This window comes from Jaculus jaculus, chromosome 19 (assembly GCF_020740685.1).
Source record: "Jaculus jaculus isolate mJacJac1 chromosome 19, mJacJac1.mat.Y.cur, whole genome shotgun sequence".
Taxonomy (NCBI): Eukaryota; Metazoa; Chordata; class Mammalia; order Rodentia; family Dipodidae; genus Jaculus; species Jaculus jaculus.
In genome coordinates, this window is record NC_059120.1 from 53,365,357 (window position 1) to 53,379,560 (window position 14,204).

The following is a 14,204-nucleotide window of genomic DNA, read 5'->3' on the forward strand; positions in this document are numbered from 1 at the left end:
GAGACTACATAATGAATTCCAGGTCAGCCTGAGTGACACCCTACCTTGGGGGAGGGGGGCAGGAAACAAACATAGAATAGAATAACTAAGACAACACCGTAAGAAAAATTAAGGAGCATTGCGTGAGTTAAGGAGGAGTTGACATAGTCCTTGCAAATCAGTGGTAGCATTCCAACAGGGACAGAAGTAGGACATACAGAAGGGTGTGGCCATCAGGGGATGGAGTAGGGAAGTTCTTGGGCATGGTCAAAGGAAGAGAAATGGCAGATGGCAGACTCTAAGAGGTTAATTAGCAGCCCAGGTGGTCAGTGGGTACCTCTGGGGGATGGGGGGCGGGGAGCCAAGGGATGGCACAGTCAGAGCTGGGCTCCTGGAATGATTAGTGAAACCAGCCTGGAGCACATCCAGTGGAGACAAGCCAGGTGATCCTCATGGGTGATAAGGACCAGCGCAGGCCTAGAAGCTGAAAATAGAATGCAGGTGACAGAGCCAGAGGCCCCAGGTAAAAACTGGGTCACAGATGCATTGTCCTTCAACCCTGCCACGTAGATGTCCCCATGCAGACTTGGCCTCAGACAGCAGGTGCAACCACATAGGTATCAAAATACCTGCACTGGAACATTCCAGTCTCTCTGCCGCCTGGCTGTGGCTCCTGCCATCATGCCTTGCCCGCTGCGATGTACTGACCCTCAAGTTTGTTTTTGTTCTTGCTGTTTGTGGGTTTTTGGTTTTTTCTTTTTCGAGGTAGGGTCTCGCTCTAGCCCAGGCTGACCTGGAATTCACTATGGAGTCTCAGGGTGGCCTCGAAGTCACAGTGATCCTGCTAGAGGGCTGGAGAGATGGCTTAGCAGTTAAGGCACTTGCCTGCGAAGCCTAAGAACTCCTGTTCAACTCTCCAGGTCCCACATAAGCCAGACACACAGTGACACAGGAGCACAATGTCGCACATGCACACAAGGGGGCGCATGCATCTGGCATTGCTTGCAATGGCTGGAGGCCCTGGTACACCAATTCTCTCTCTCTCTTTATCTCATTAAAAAAAAAAGGGGGGGGCCAGTCTATTGGGCTTGCCTCGAAAAGAGAGCAAGAGAGAAAGAAAGGAGGGAGAGAGGAAGGAAGGAAGGAAGGAAGGGAGGGAGGAAGAGAGGAAAGAAAGAAAGTAGCCGGGCGTGGTGGCACACACCTTTAATTCCAGCACTCCGGAGGCAGAGGTAGGAGGATCACCGCGAGTTCTAGGCCACCCTGGGACTACATAGTGAATTCCAGGTCAGCCTGGGCTAGAGTGAGACCCTACCTCAAAAAAACAAAATTATATTAATTTAACTTAAAAAGGAAAAGCCAGGCATGGTAGCTCACACCTTTAATCCCAGCACTGGGGAGGCAGAGGTAGGAGGATCACCATGAGTTTGAGGCCACCCTGAGACTCCATAGTGAATTCCAGGTCAGCCTGGGCTAGAGTGAGACCCCACCTCGAAAAACCAAAAAATTAAATTAAATTAAAATTTAAAAAATACCAACACTCAAGAGGCAGAGGTAGGAGGATCACTGTGAATTCAAGGCCACCCTGAGAATACATAGTGAGTTCCAGGTCAGCCTGGGCTAAAGCGAGACCCTACCTCAAAAAAACAAAATAAAATAAAGAGAGAGAGAGAGAGAGAGAGAGAGAGAGAGAGAGAGATGAGCACCAACATTCAATTGCTTCATGCTCCTGCTGCCGTGAGTTCCCTCCCATGATGGCGTAGACCTTTCAACCATGAGCCAAAATGAATTCTTCCTCCCTTAAGTTTAAAAAAAAATTAAAGAAGGGCTGGAGAGATGGCTTAGCAGTTAAGGGGTTTGCCTGCAAAGCCAAAGGACCCAGGTTTGATTCCCCAGGACCCACGTAAGCCAGATGTACAAGGGGCACATGTATCTGGAGTTCACTTGCAGTGGCTACAGGCCCTAACATGCCATTCTTTCTCTCTGTCTCTCTTTTTTTTCCTCTCTCTCTCTCTTTTCTCTCTCTCTCTGCTTGCAAATAAAGAAATAAAAATAAATTATTAAAAAAAAAAAAAAAGAAGAAGAGAGGGAGGATGGGAGGAAGGGGACCTACAATGCCCAGAATCGGGTCCCAGGGGAAGCAGCGGCCCACAGCGCCCACTCATGTCACAGCCACGGAATCCTCTTGTCCTCCCTGGTTTCTGCTTAGTCTCCTTAATGGGCAGTTTTATGCTGTGGCTTCACGGCCAAGAGGGAGGGCTCCATGCGGCCCAGCTGCGTCTCCTGAGGCTACTCCTCCATTTGACCACAACTGTACCTCTGGCTCCTCTTGGACCTCGGGCTGAGAGAACACAAGGTTGCTCCTACTTCCACAGACACCTGCCTACCCAGTTTCCCTTCCCCCCACCATATCACCTTAGTTCAGTTTCCTCCACTAACCAGTCTTGAGACTCCCCTCCTAGCGGGGACTGAATACCACTCCCGCCCCGGGAACCACACACTGAAGCCCTCGTCTCCAGTGGGAGGACATTCAGAGGTGGCGACCTCAAAGTGGCTACTAAGTTAAGTGAGGTCATACAGATGAGACCTGAATCCAGTATGGCTGGTGTCCTTATTAAAAGACACCAGAGGGCTGGAGTGATGGCTCAGTGGTTAAGTGCTTGCCTGTGAAGCCTAAGGACCCCAGTTCGAGGCTCGATTCCCCAGGACCCACGTTAGCCAGATGCACAAGGGGGCGCACGCATCTGGAGTTCGTTTGCAGTGGCTGGAGGCCCTGGCATGCCCATTCTCTCTTTCTCTCTATCTGCCTCTTTCTCTCTCTGTCACTTTCAAATAAATAAATAAAAATAAACCAAAAAAAGTTTTAAAAAAAGACACCAGGGATGCCTTCCTGCAGAGAAAAGACCACACGATAACACAGCAAGTGGCTGGAGAGATGGCTTAGTGGTTAAGGCACTTGCCTGTGAAGCTTAAGGACCCATATTCGACTCTCCAGATCCCACGTTAGCCAGATGCACAAAGGTGAGGCAAGCGCAAGGTTGCACATGCCCACTAGATGGTACAAGCACTCCAATTCTCTCTTTCTCCTCTCTCTCTCTCTCTCTCTCAATACAAAAACAAACAAACAAACAAAAAAACACTGTGGCCATCTGCAAATCAAGGGGATGCCAATGGGGACCAGCCCCATCTGTGTCTTTCTCTTGTATTCCCAGCCTGTAGAACTTTGAGAGAATGATGTTCTATTGTTTAAGCCACCTGGCCCGGGGTGTCCTGCCAGAGCTCTCTGATCTTAGAACTGGTGCTCATGTAGGGTGGTGCTGGAAAGGATAGGACTCAAACGAAACCACTATGGCACCATGTTAGCTAAGCTGTAATCCTTGCATCTGGGAAGGCAGAGCAGGAGGATTATGAGTCCAAAGCCAGCCTAGGCTACATAGTGAGACTTTTTGTGTGTGGGGGAGGGCAGGGGTTATAAAGAGACATTATAGAGCTGCAGCGATGGCTCGGCAGTTAAAGCCATTTGCTTGCAAAGCCCGCCAGTCTAGGTTCGATTCCCCAGCACCCACATAAAGCCAGATGCACGCAGTAGAGCATGCATCTGGAGTTCATTTGCAGTGGCAAGAGGCCCTGGAATGGCCACACCCTCAAATAAATAAATAAAAATATTTAAAATAAATAACAGACATTATAGTTGAGGAATGAGATGGCAGAATCCTTTTTTTTTTAATTTTTTTTTTTTTTTTTGAGGTAGGGTCTCACTCTAGCTCAGGCTGACCTGGAATTCACTATGTAGCCTCAGGGTGCCCTCGAACTCATGGTGATCCTCCTATTAAAGGCGTGTGCCACCACACCCAGCTCCATTTGTTTTTAGACAGTGGGCACGGCAGACATTCTCCTAGAGCTCTGCAGTGTTGGACTGGGGGCCTGGTGCAAGACCGCCTGCGTCGGGGGCCAGGTTGAAGCTCAGAATGAGAAGTTGAAAGGAAAGAGCCAGGGGTGAAGTCACAACGAATTTCTAGAGAGAAGAGCAGGAGACAGACTGAGGAGTAGTCAGCGGAAAGCCAGTGTTTACAGCATCACTCAAAGACAAGATCTTAACGGTGCCCATGATGCCAAAGGAGGAAAAAAACAAAACAAAACAAAACATCCATCACCACGTTGACAGAGAGCATCAAAGTCCATCTGGACGGGGGCCTAAGAAGCAAGACTCCACACAGCTGCTAGAAGGGAAAGTGGGGCTGAAGATGCTCTGGTTTTTTGTTTGTTTGTTTGTTTTTAACCAGAGGTAGGGTCTCACTCTGGCCCAGGCTGACCTGGAATTCACTATGTCGTCTCAGGCTGGTCTCGAACACACATTTGCCTCCCCAGTGCTACTGGGGTCAAAGGCTCTCGCCACCACACACAGCCTGATTTTTAACGTTAAGAAAACTGTCAGGGGGCTGGAGAGATGGCTTAGCGGTTAAGCGCTTGCCTGTGAAGCCTAAGGACCCCGGTTCGAGGCTCGGTTCCCCAGGTCCCACGTTAGCCAGATGAACAAGGGGGTGCACATGTCTGGAGTTTGTTTGCAGAGGCTGGAAGCCCTGGCGCGCCCATTCTCTCTCTCTCCCTCTATCTGTCTTTCTCTCTGTGTCTGTCGCTCTCAAATAAATAAAAAATGAACAAAAAAATATTTAAAAAAAAAAAAGAAAACTGTCAGGGTGCCAGGTCTGGTGGCGCGTGTCTTTAATCCCAGCACTTTGAAGGCAGTGGTAGGAGGATCACCATGAGTTCGAGGCCACCCTGAGGCTACATAGTGAATTCTAGGTCAGCTTGGGCTAGAATGAGACCCTGCCTCAAACCCCCCCCCCAAAAAAAAAATAAGAAAGAAAGAAAACTGTCAGGGAACTGAAGAGATGGCTCAGCAGTTAAGGCACCTGCCTGCAAAACCAAATGACCTGAATTCAGTTCCCCAGTACCCACATAAAGCCAGATGCACAAAGTGGAGCATGCATCTGGAGTTGGTCTGCAGTGGCTAAAGGCCTTGGTGCTCTCTCTCTCTCTCTCTCTCTCTCTCTCTCTCTCTCATGATCTGTTTTGCTCTGCTTGCAAATAAATAAATAAAATATATTTAAAAAAGAAAACCAGCCAGGTGTGGTGGCACACACCTTTAATCCCAGCACTCGGGAGAACTGCCATGAGTTCGAGGCCATCCTGAGACTCCATAGTGAATTCCAGGTCAGCTTGGGCTAGAGTGAGACCCTACCTCAAAAAAACAAAACAAACACAAAAATAATACTAATAAAAGAAAGAAAATAAAATAAACAGAGCCTCTTCACACCAGGCACTTACGTAAACAACATCTGAGCCATGAAACCATTTAACTGACCGGTAAAAACTGAATAACCAGCTGGTGAATAATAATTAACCCTAGTGGCTGTGACTGTGGAAAGGTATTTGATTATATAACCTAGGATGTAGCCATTAAATAAATTATTCCTCATGCATTAAAGCCTAGGGGGAAAGAGTGGGATCTATGTGGTAACACGCAACCTAAACACTATTCACCATCCACTGAACTCCATGCTTGTCTATAAAACCTGGAAGCCTCAGGAAGAAGAAAGTCCCATCGCAGGAAGTCTAATCAGGTGCATCTGCACTGCATGCGCCTGTGAGGAATGCCATTGCTCCTGCATTTGCACACATCTGTGTGATGAGAAACAAAGTCACTAGACTTGACTTAGGAAAAACACAGTCAGTTGGAGACTGTGTGGTGTTAAGTCAGCAATCGTATACAGGCTGAGCATTCCCTATGCTGTCAACCCTGACCAGAGGCCGGCCACACCCATCTTCTTCGGAGCTTAGCACTGGCTTTTTTCTGATGGCATAAAGGAAATCCTATTATAGCTGGGCATGGTGGCGCACACCTTTAGTCCCAGCATTCCAGAGGCAGAGGTAGAAGGATCGCACTGAGTTTGCGGCCACCCTGAGACGACATAGTGAATTCCAGGTCAGCCTGAGCTGGAGTGAGACCCTACCTTGAAAGAAAAAAAAAAAAAAAATCCTATTGTAGCCACTGGTCCTGACAAATCTCTCTGGCAAGGACAACATAAAAGCAATTCAATTTCATTCTTCCTCAAAAATATTTTTCCTGGTCGGGTGCAGTGGTGCACGCCTTTAAAGCCAGCACTCGGGAGGCAGAGGTAGGAGGATCACTGTGAGTTTGAGGCCACCCTGAGACGACATGATGAATTGCAGGTCAGCCTGAGCTAGAGTGAGACAAACAAAAAAATTTCCTGGGGGCTGTGATGGCTAAAGGCGCTTGTTTATTAACCCCGATGGCCCAGGTTCGATTCCTCACTACCCACATAATGCCAGACACAAAAAGTGGCACATGCTTCTGGAGTTCATTTATGTGGCAGGAAAACCTGACACACCCAGGCTCATTCTCTTTCCGCCTCTTTCTCTGTCTCTGTCTGCCCCTCCCTCCCTCCCTTCCATCCTCCCTCTCTGTGTGTGTTCAAATAAATAAATAAATAAATATTGTTCCTAGAGCAGATTTTATAGCTTTGATGCAGGTAATATGTATTATAGGCTACCTAGATTTTTTTTTTTTTCTTTTTCTTTTTGGTTTTTCCAGGTAGGGTCTCACTCTATCCCAGGCTGACCTGGACTTCACTATGTAGTCTCAGGCTTGCGTTGGACTCATGGCGATCCTCCTACCTCTGCTTCCCAAGGGCTGGGATTATAGGCAAAGGTCACTCTACTCCATCTGGATTCCTCCTTTGAAAAGCAACACCAGTGGACATGAAACCACTCAAGAATACTTAAGTAATACTGAAATAGAAGGATAACCAAGGCCCTAAAATATGCATATGCCAACTACTTCCATTGTGTGCAGTCACAGCCAGGGATGGATTTAAAACATGGGGCCTTGGGGCCTGGTGTGGTGGCACACACCTTTAGTCCCAGCATTTGGGAAGCCAGGTAGGGATCACTGTGAGTTTGAGGCCACCCCGAGACTACATGGTGAATTCCAGGTCAGCCTGGACAGAAGTGAGACCCGGGCTGGAGAGATGGCTTAGTGGTTAAGCGCTTGCCTGTGAAGCCTAAGGACCCCGGTTCGAGGCTCGATTCCCCAGGACCCACGTTAGCCAGATGCACAAGGGGGCGCACACATCTGGAGTTCGTTTGCAGTGGCTGCAGGCCCTGGCGCGCCCATTCTCTATATCTATCTGCCTCTTTCTCTGTCTGTCTGTCGCTCTCAAATAAATACATGAGACCCTACCTCAAAAACCAAAAACAAAAGGCTGGGCATGGTGTCACATGCCTTTAATCCCAGCATTTCGGGGACCCAGAGGTAGGAGGATGGTTGGGAGTTCAAGGCCACCCTGAGACTGAATTCCAGGTCAGTCTGAGCTACAGTAAGACCCCTACCTAAAATAAAGGGGGGGGGATTAATGGATGCATTCCACTGAGAATAATCTAGAGAACAGTGATGACGGGCCTGTGAGTCATTTCTATCTCTTTTATGATAAGGAGTATAATCTCTTATCTCAAAGCTCATTTAGCCTGCTGGCACCGGGCGCTCCCTCTGCCCCTCACCACCACCAGTGGCGTGTCGCCCTATATGGCAGGACTCTGGTCTGCCGTTCAAGGCCTTTTCCACTTGAATTGCTTACCTAAGAGTTTTAGGAGTCGGGAGAGAGACGGAGACGACACTGTGTGGGAAGAGAAGCACCACTGAGAGAGGACACTGCTGCTGACCCAGCTGGTACCCCCAAACAGACAAACGCTCCAGAGGCTCAGTTGTAATGCGGGGTTCACCTTGGAACTGGCAGTTCTGCTCCGTGATTTTGCAGGGGAGCCTCCTGTCTCCAGCCCCTCAAAGTCACTCCTGCAGACTTTCAAACTTTTTTTTGGGGGGGGCAGGGGGGTCTGAGGTAGGGTCTCACTCTAGTCCAGGCAAATCTGGAATTCACTATGTAGTTTCAGGGCGCACCACCACGCCCAGCTCAAACTTTGTTTTTAGTTCTACAATATCATTCAACAAATCAGGTAGGCATGGTGACACAAGCCTTTAATTCTATAGGTAGGAGAATCTCTGAGTTTGAGGCCAGCCTAAGACTGCATAGTGAATTCCAGGTCAGCCAGGGCTAGAGCAAGACCTTACCTCAAAAGATAAAAAATAAAGTAGGGGGCTGGAGAGATGGCTTAGTGGTTAGGGCACTAGCGTGCAAAGCTAAAGGACCCAGATTCAATTCCCCAGGACCCATGTAAGCCAGATGCATCTAGAGTGTATTTATATCAGCTGAAGGTCTAGCACACCCATATTCTCTCTCTGCCTCTGTCTCTCTCTCTGCCTCTCTCTCTCTCTTTCAAAAAAAATCAATTAAAATAAAATGTTTTATTAAATGCGCCGGGCGTGGTGGCACACACCTTTAATCTCACTAGTTGGGAGGCAGAGATAGGAGGATCGCTGTGAGTTTGAAGACAGCCTACAACTATAGAGTGAGTTATGGGTCACCTTGAGCTAGAGTGAACCCTACCTCAAAAAAAAACTAAAAACCATGAGGGCAAGGGAAATGGCTCAGCAGTTAGGCACTTGCCTGTGAAGCCTAAGGACCCCAGTTCCAGGCTCGATTCCCCAGGACCCACATCAGCCAGATGCACAAGGGGGCGCACGCGTCTGGAGTTCATTTGCAGTGGCTGGAGGCCCTGGCGCGCCCATTCTCCCTGTCTATCTGCCTCCTTCTCTCTCTCTTTCTCAAATTAAGTATATCAAAATGAGAAGAGCACGTCAGGCACCAAAGCTCCCCATAAGCCAGTCCACCTCACGCTCTCTGTTCCTCGGCGAGCTCGGGCACGCCCAGCCCGCCCTTCGCTCATGCCGCATCCTCCGCCCAGAATACCTCCCCCGCGGCTTGCCAACCACTTATCCGTTGCAAGTGCCAAGCAAGCATTTTTTTCCAAGTGAATGAATTCAAGACCTAACGCATTTTCAAGGCACGGTCTCACTCTATAGCCCCAAGTTGACCTCAGACTCACAGCAAGCCTCCCACCTCTGCCTCCCGAGTGCTGGGACTAAAGACGTGCACCACCATGCCAGGCTAAAAGGTTTTTATTATTTTATTTATTTGAGAGAGGGAGGAAGGGAGAGAGAGAATGGGCACGCCAGGGCCTCCAGCCACTGCAAACTCCAGACACGTGCACCCCCTTGTGCATCTGACTTACATGGGTCCTGGAGAATCGAACCAGAATCCTTTGGCTTTACAGGCAAATGCCTTAACTGCTAAACCATCTCTCCAGCCCTGGTTTTATTCTTTTAAAAAAAAAAATATATATGTATGCCAGGTGTGGTGAATTCCAGATAAGCCTAGGCCCTACATCAAAAAAAAAGCAAAAGAAAATATTTATTTTCTAAATATATTTTATTTATTTATTTTAGAGAAAGAAAGACAAAATGGGCACATCAGAGCCTCCAACCACTGCCAACAAACTCCACACACATGTGCCACCTTGTGCATCTGGCTTCTGTGGAATCAACCAAGGTCCTTTGGCTTTGTAGGCAAACGCCTTAACCGCGAAGCAATCTCTCCAGCCTGTTTATTTATTTTCAAGCAGAGCCAGTGAGAGAGAGGGGGCAATGTGGAGAGAATGTGGCCCACTAGGGCCTCCTGCGACTGCAAATGAACCCCAGATACATGCATCTTGCTTTATGTGGGTACTGAGGAATTGAATCTGGGCCTTTAGGCTTTGCAAGCAAACACTTAAACCAATGAGCCATCTCTCCAGCCCAGGTTTTATCCTTTTGTTTTAATTTTTTTTTTTTTTTTTTTGGTAAGTTAGTTAGTTGATAGAGGCAGAGAGAAAGAGAGAGAGAGAGAGAGAGAGAGAGAGAGAGAGAGAATGGGCACAGCAGGTCCTCCTAGCCACTGCAAATTCTAGACACTTGCACCACCTTATGCACCTGGTTTTATGTGAGTATTGGGGAATCAAACTTGGGTCCTTTGGCTTTGTTGGCAAACACCTTAACCACTAAGCCAGCCCCCAAGTTTTCTTCTTTCTTTTTTTTTTTTTTTTTTTTTTTTTTTTGGTTTTTCGAGGTAGGGTCTCACTCTGGTCCAGGCTGACCTGGAATTAACTCTGTAGTCTCAGGGTGGCCTTGAACTCACGGCGATCCTCCTACCTCTGCCTCCCGAGTGCTGGGATTAAAGGCGTGCGCCACCACGCCCGGCTCTTTTTTCTTTTTAAGGTCGAGTCTCCCTTTAGCCCAGATTGACCTGGAACTCACTATGTAGCCTCAGGGTGGCCTCGAACTCACAGCGATCCTCCTACTTCTGCTTCCTGAGTGTTGGAATTAAAGGCATGCGCCACCATGCCTGGCCTTTTTTTTTTTCCCCCCAGGTAGGGTCGGTCTCTAGCTCAAACTGACCTGGAATTCACTCTGTAGTCTCAGGGTGGCCTTGAACTGACAGCGATCCTCCTACCTCTGCCTCCCGAGTGCTGGGATTAAAGGCGTGCGCCACCACACTCGACAGGTTTTATTCCTGTACACACTCATTACTTACTAGGCTCCAGCCTATATATACAGTTATGAGCTCCGAGGACTGTATAAGGTTACTCTTTGCTCTGCTCTGGTAGGTTAGCAGAGTTTGGATCTGGAAGGAGTCTGGCTCAGAAGGGCCAGAGCATGGACATGGAGAAAGACAGAAGTAGGTCAGGCTAGACTATGAGACGCCTTGGACTCAGGCCAGCCGATTACAAAGGAGCTTGAGTGTTTATGTCAAGTGTTCCCCATCAAGATAAACTCCCTTCAGAGGAGGCTCCACGGCCCCTTGCTGTATTCTCACACCAAGAATGTACCAATACAACTGGTTTTCTGGGTCATTTACCTTATTTCTTGTGGTTCCACTTAGCTTCACAAATATAAAGTGTGTTTTGTTGTTTTTTTTTTTAAGGTAGAGTTTAAGGCCACCTTGACACTATATAGTGAATTTCAAATTCCAGGTCAGCCTGTGCTAGAGTGAAACCCCACCTCAAAGACCCCCGCAAAAAAAAAAAGCTGTCTGAAGAAGACCATCATAGCAGTAAAATATTTTTTTAAAGAATAAAAATAGGCTGGAGAGAAGGCTTAGTGGTTCAGGTATTTGCCTGCAAAGCCAAAGGATCCCGGTTCGACTCTCCAGGACCCATGTAAGCCAGCTGCACAAGGTGGCACATGCATCTGGAGTTTGTTTGCAGTAGCTGGAGGCCCTGGCATGCCCATTCTCTCTCTCTTTCTCTCTCTGTCTGCCTCTTTCTCTCTTTCAAATAAATATATGTGTTTAAAAAAATAAAAAATGCCCGGCATGGTGGCGCACGCCTCTAATCCCAGCACTTGGGAGGCAGAGGTAGGAGGATCGCCGTGAGTTCGAGGCCACCCTGAGACTACACAGTGAATTCCAGGTCAGCCTGGGCTAGAGTGGGACCCTTCATAAAAAAAAAAAAAAAAAAAAAAAAAAAAACAAAAACAAAAACAAAAACAAAAACAAAAACAAAACAAACAAAAAAGGGAGTTTAATAAATCGAAACCTCAGCTATTCCTATCCCAGAGCTGTGTGCCTCCCCCGAGCTGAGAGGCAGCGGTCAGGGAGAACACACGACCTCCTCGTTATTAGCAGCCTCGTACTCCACGCTGCCGAGGACACACGGAGGAGGCAGAAATAAGCACGATGCGCTCAGCTATCACACACGAGTTCAGCGTCCCTGAGCGTGTAGGAAGAATATGGCTCGATGGGACTAGACACCGTGGCCTAAGGCAGTCAGCCCCTGTGATTACTTAGGGGAAGTGTTCCTCGGGCCCAAAGCCCACTGGGTCTTTAGTGTATGCGCACACTGGAAGGGAGTCTTCACACTGGGGAGCCCTTCAATCTCAATCTCAGCTGCTTAGGAAATGATGCAAGCATGCTTCCCTACCTGCCTGCGCATCGGAGTCACCTGAGAGAATTGAAGAGAAGCACAGCCTTTTGGCATTCACAAGACCCAAACACTCAGAGACGTCCCCCGCCCTCCCCATCGATCCTTTGTAAGCAAGCACCTCTCACCACCATCTCCCCAGCTGCCAATTCCTTTGGGAAGTCGAACCTCAACCTCAAGGCTTGGCATCTCCAGCAAAAGAAATCACAGAGCGAGCCGGGCATGGTGGCGCACGCCTTTAATCCCAGCACTTGGGAGGCAGAGGTAGGAGGATTGCCATGAGTTCCAGGCCACCCGGAGACTACATAGTGAATTCCAGGTCAGTCTGGATTAGAGAGAGAGCCTACCTCGAAAATAATAAATAAATAAATAAATAGGCAATTGCCTGGTGTGGTGGTGCAAGCCTTTAATCCCAGCACTTGGGAGGCACAGGTAGGAGGATCGCCGTGAGTTCCAGGCCACCCTGAGACTACATAGTGAATCCCAGGTCAGTCTGGATTAAAGTGAGACCCTACCTTGAAAACCCAAAAATAATAATAATAAAATAAATAAGAAAGAAAGAAATCACAGAGCGACCAAATCCCTCACCACTTCAACAATCTGCCCTCTCACTACCTCCACCACCAAAGGCTTGGCTGCTTCCCCACAGCCTCTGCCCACTTGCTGGGGGGAAAGGGGAAAAGAGATCGAAAGAGGGGTAACTCACACCCAGGAGCCCGGCACCCTCCCTAGCGCCCGCGAGCCGGCACTCACCTGCGGGGAAAGGAGTTGGGCCACTTGGTTTCTCCCTGCTGTGAGCGCTCGCCTTGGAACTCACTGGACTTTGGACAAAGATTGATTTAAAAGCTGATGTGTTTAACAGGGACCTGTCATCTGAGTTCAAGTGACCTCTGTCCTGCTCCTTGTCAACTGGCTGGGCCTTAGCTGGAAACCCCTGAAAAGCCCTCTGCAAACCTAGCCACTGGCTCGGGCAGTGGGAGCCCCCCCTGGCCCCCCCCCCCTCTGAACTTCCACGAGAGGAGGGGAGAGGAGAGGTGGGGAAGGGTACCCAGAGAGGAGGGGCCTCTGCCTCAGCCTCTGCCCACCCTGCTCAGTGCAAGGGAGAGAGGCTTGAGTCTCACCCAACCATCCCAGCCCCCACCCCAGCCGGAGCCACGGTTGCCCCCACCCTGGGGTCAGGGTGAAGGAACATCACTGCAGTCGTCCACCCTCAGGCCTTTCTGTGAGCAGGACGCTAAGCAGCAACACCCACCCCAGTGGATGAGGCAGAGCCCCTCACTTTACCCATTCCCTCCCCTTTCTGTTGTTTGTTTTTGTTTTTTTCAAGGTAGGGTCTCACTCTAGCCCAGGCTGACCTGGAATTCATTATGTCATCTCAGGGCGGCCTCGAACTCACAGAGATCTTCCCACCTCCGCCTCCCGTGTGCTGGGATTAAAGGTGGGCGCCACCAAGCCCGCCTGGCTTGTTTTTGATTTTTCTAGTACACATTTTAATTCAGATTTTACAAAGGAGTGCAGAAAGGGGAAGGCTGGGAGGTAAGGAGAGAGAAAGTGGGGAGAAGAGAAGTACACCACGTGGAGCCCAAAAGCCCATGGGGGCCACGTGGAGCCCAGGAGTCCATGGGACCAGATACGAAATCTGGAGGGGAAAGAAAAAACATGGAAGGAAATGAGAAAAGAAAGTTCAAGGAGCTCCGGCCATGTGGAGAGGAAGGGATGGGGGAGGGAGGGTCCTTCCAACCTGGCCTGAGCTGAGCTAGCCCAGGCCCAACCCAGGGAAAAACTCACCCACAGTTGGAGGTTCCCAAGGGATCAGAGAGCCAGAGGGAACGCTTTCTTACACGGTCCGTAAGAGTTCTGCAGCCCTGCCCAGGCTCTCTTACCTTTCTTCTCTCTCTTTCCCTCCCTTCCTCCCCACCTCCTCTTCACCTGAGAGCTGTTCCATTCTCCAAGCACTATTCTGTCTCTTCCCACACTCGGGATCCTCTCCCAGGCAAGTTCCGCAGGGCCTGGGGAAGGCGGGCCGGCTCGCAAACTTTCATAAACTCTCCCGTGGGCCGATGTTACTGCCTTGGCCCCAGCCAGGCCAGCTGATTCCTATCAACCACCCCCATCCAGACCATTCTGACACTGCTCGCTGCTCACCTGGATCCTCAGCCCACACTCAAGACTGCTGGCAGGAGACTGGTCAGAGGTGACAGCCCCAGGCTGGAAACAAACGGCAAGGCCTCCACTTTCCTCCACTCCCACTAGACAGACCTTGTCTTCCCTGGGCCTTGGCTGTGCCCCCC

General features: G+C 49.3%; 1 protein-coding gene across 5 annotated transcripts in view; it reads right to left on the reverse strand.

Moving 5' to 3' along the window:
* Pdzk1 (PDZ domain containing 1) overlaps window positions 1-14,204 on the reverse strand; it is a 35,134-nt gene extending 20,930 nt beyond the window's left edge. Inside the window, exons 1-2 of one of the 5 annotated variants that reach the window (XM_045137942.1) lie at window positions 13,843-13,959; window positions 12,667-12,734 (exon numbers count right to left, since the gene is read on the reverse strand). The gene's annotated coding sequence lies outside the window, so the exon portion shown is untranslated. Of the gene's footprint in view, window positions 1-12,619; window positions 12,644-12,666; window positions 12,863-13,701; window positions 13,724-13,842; window positions 13,960-14,058 lie in introns of those variants that run through there. The other 4 variants (XM_045137943.1, XM_045137945.1, XM_045137941.1 and 1 more) reach the window with 4 other exon arrangements.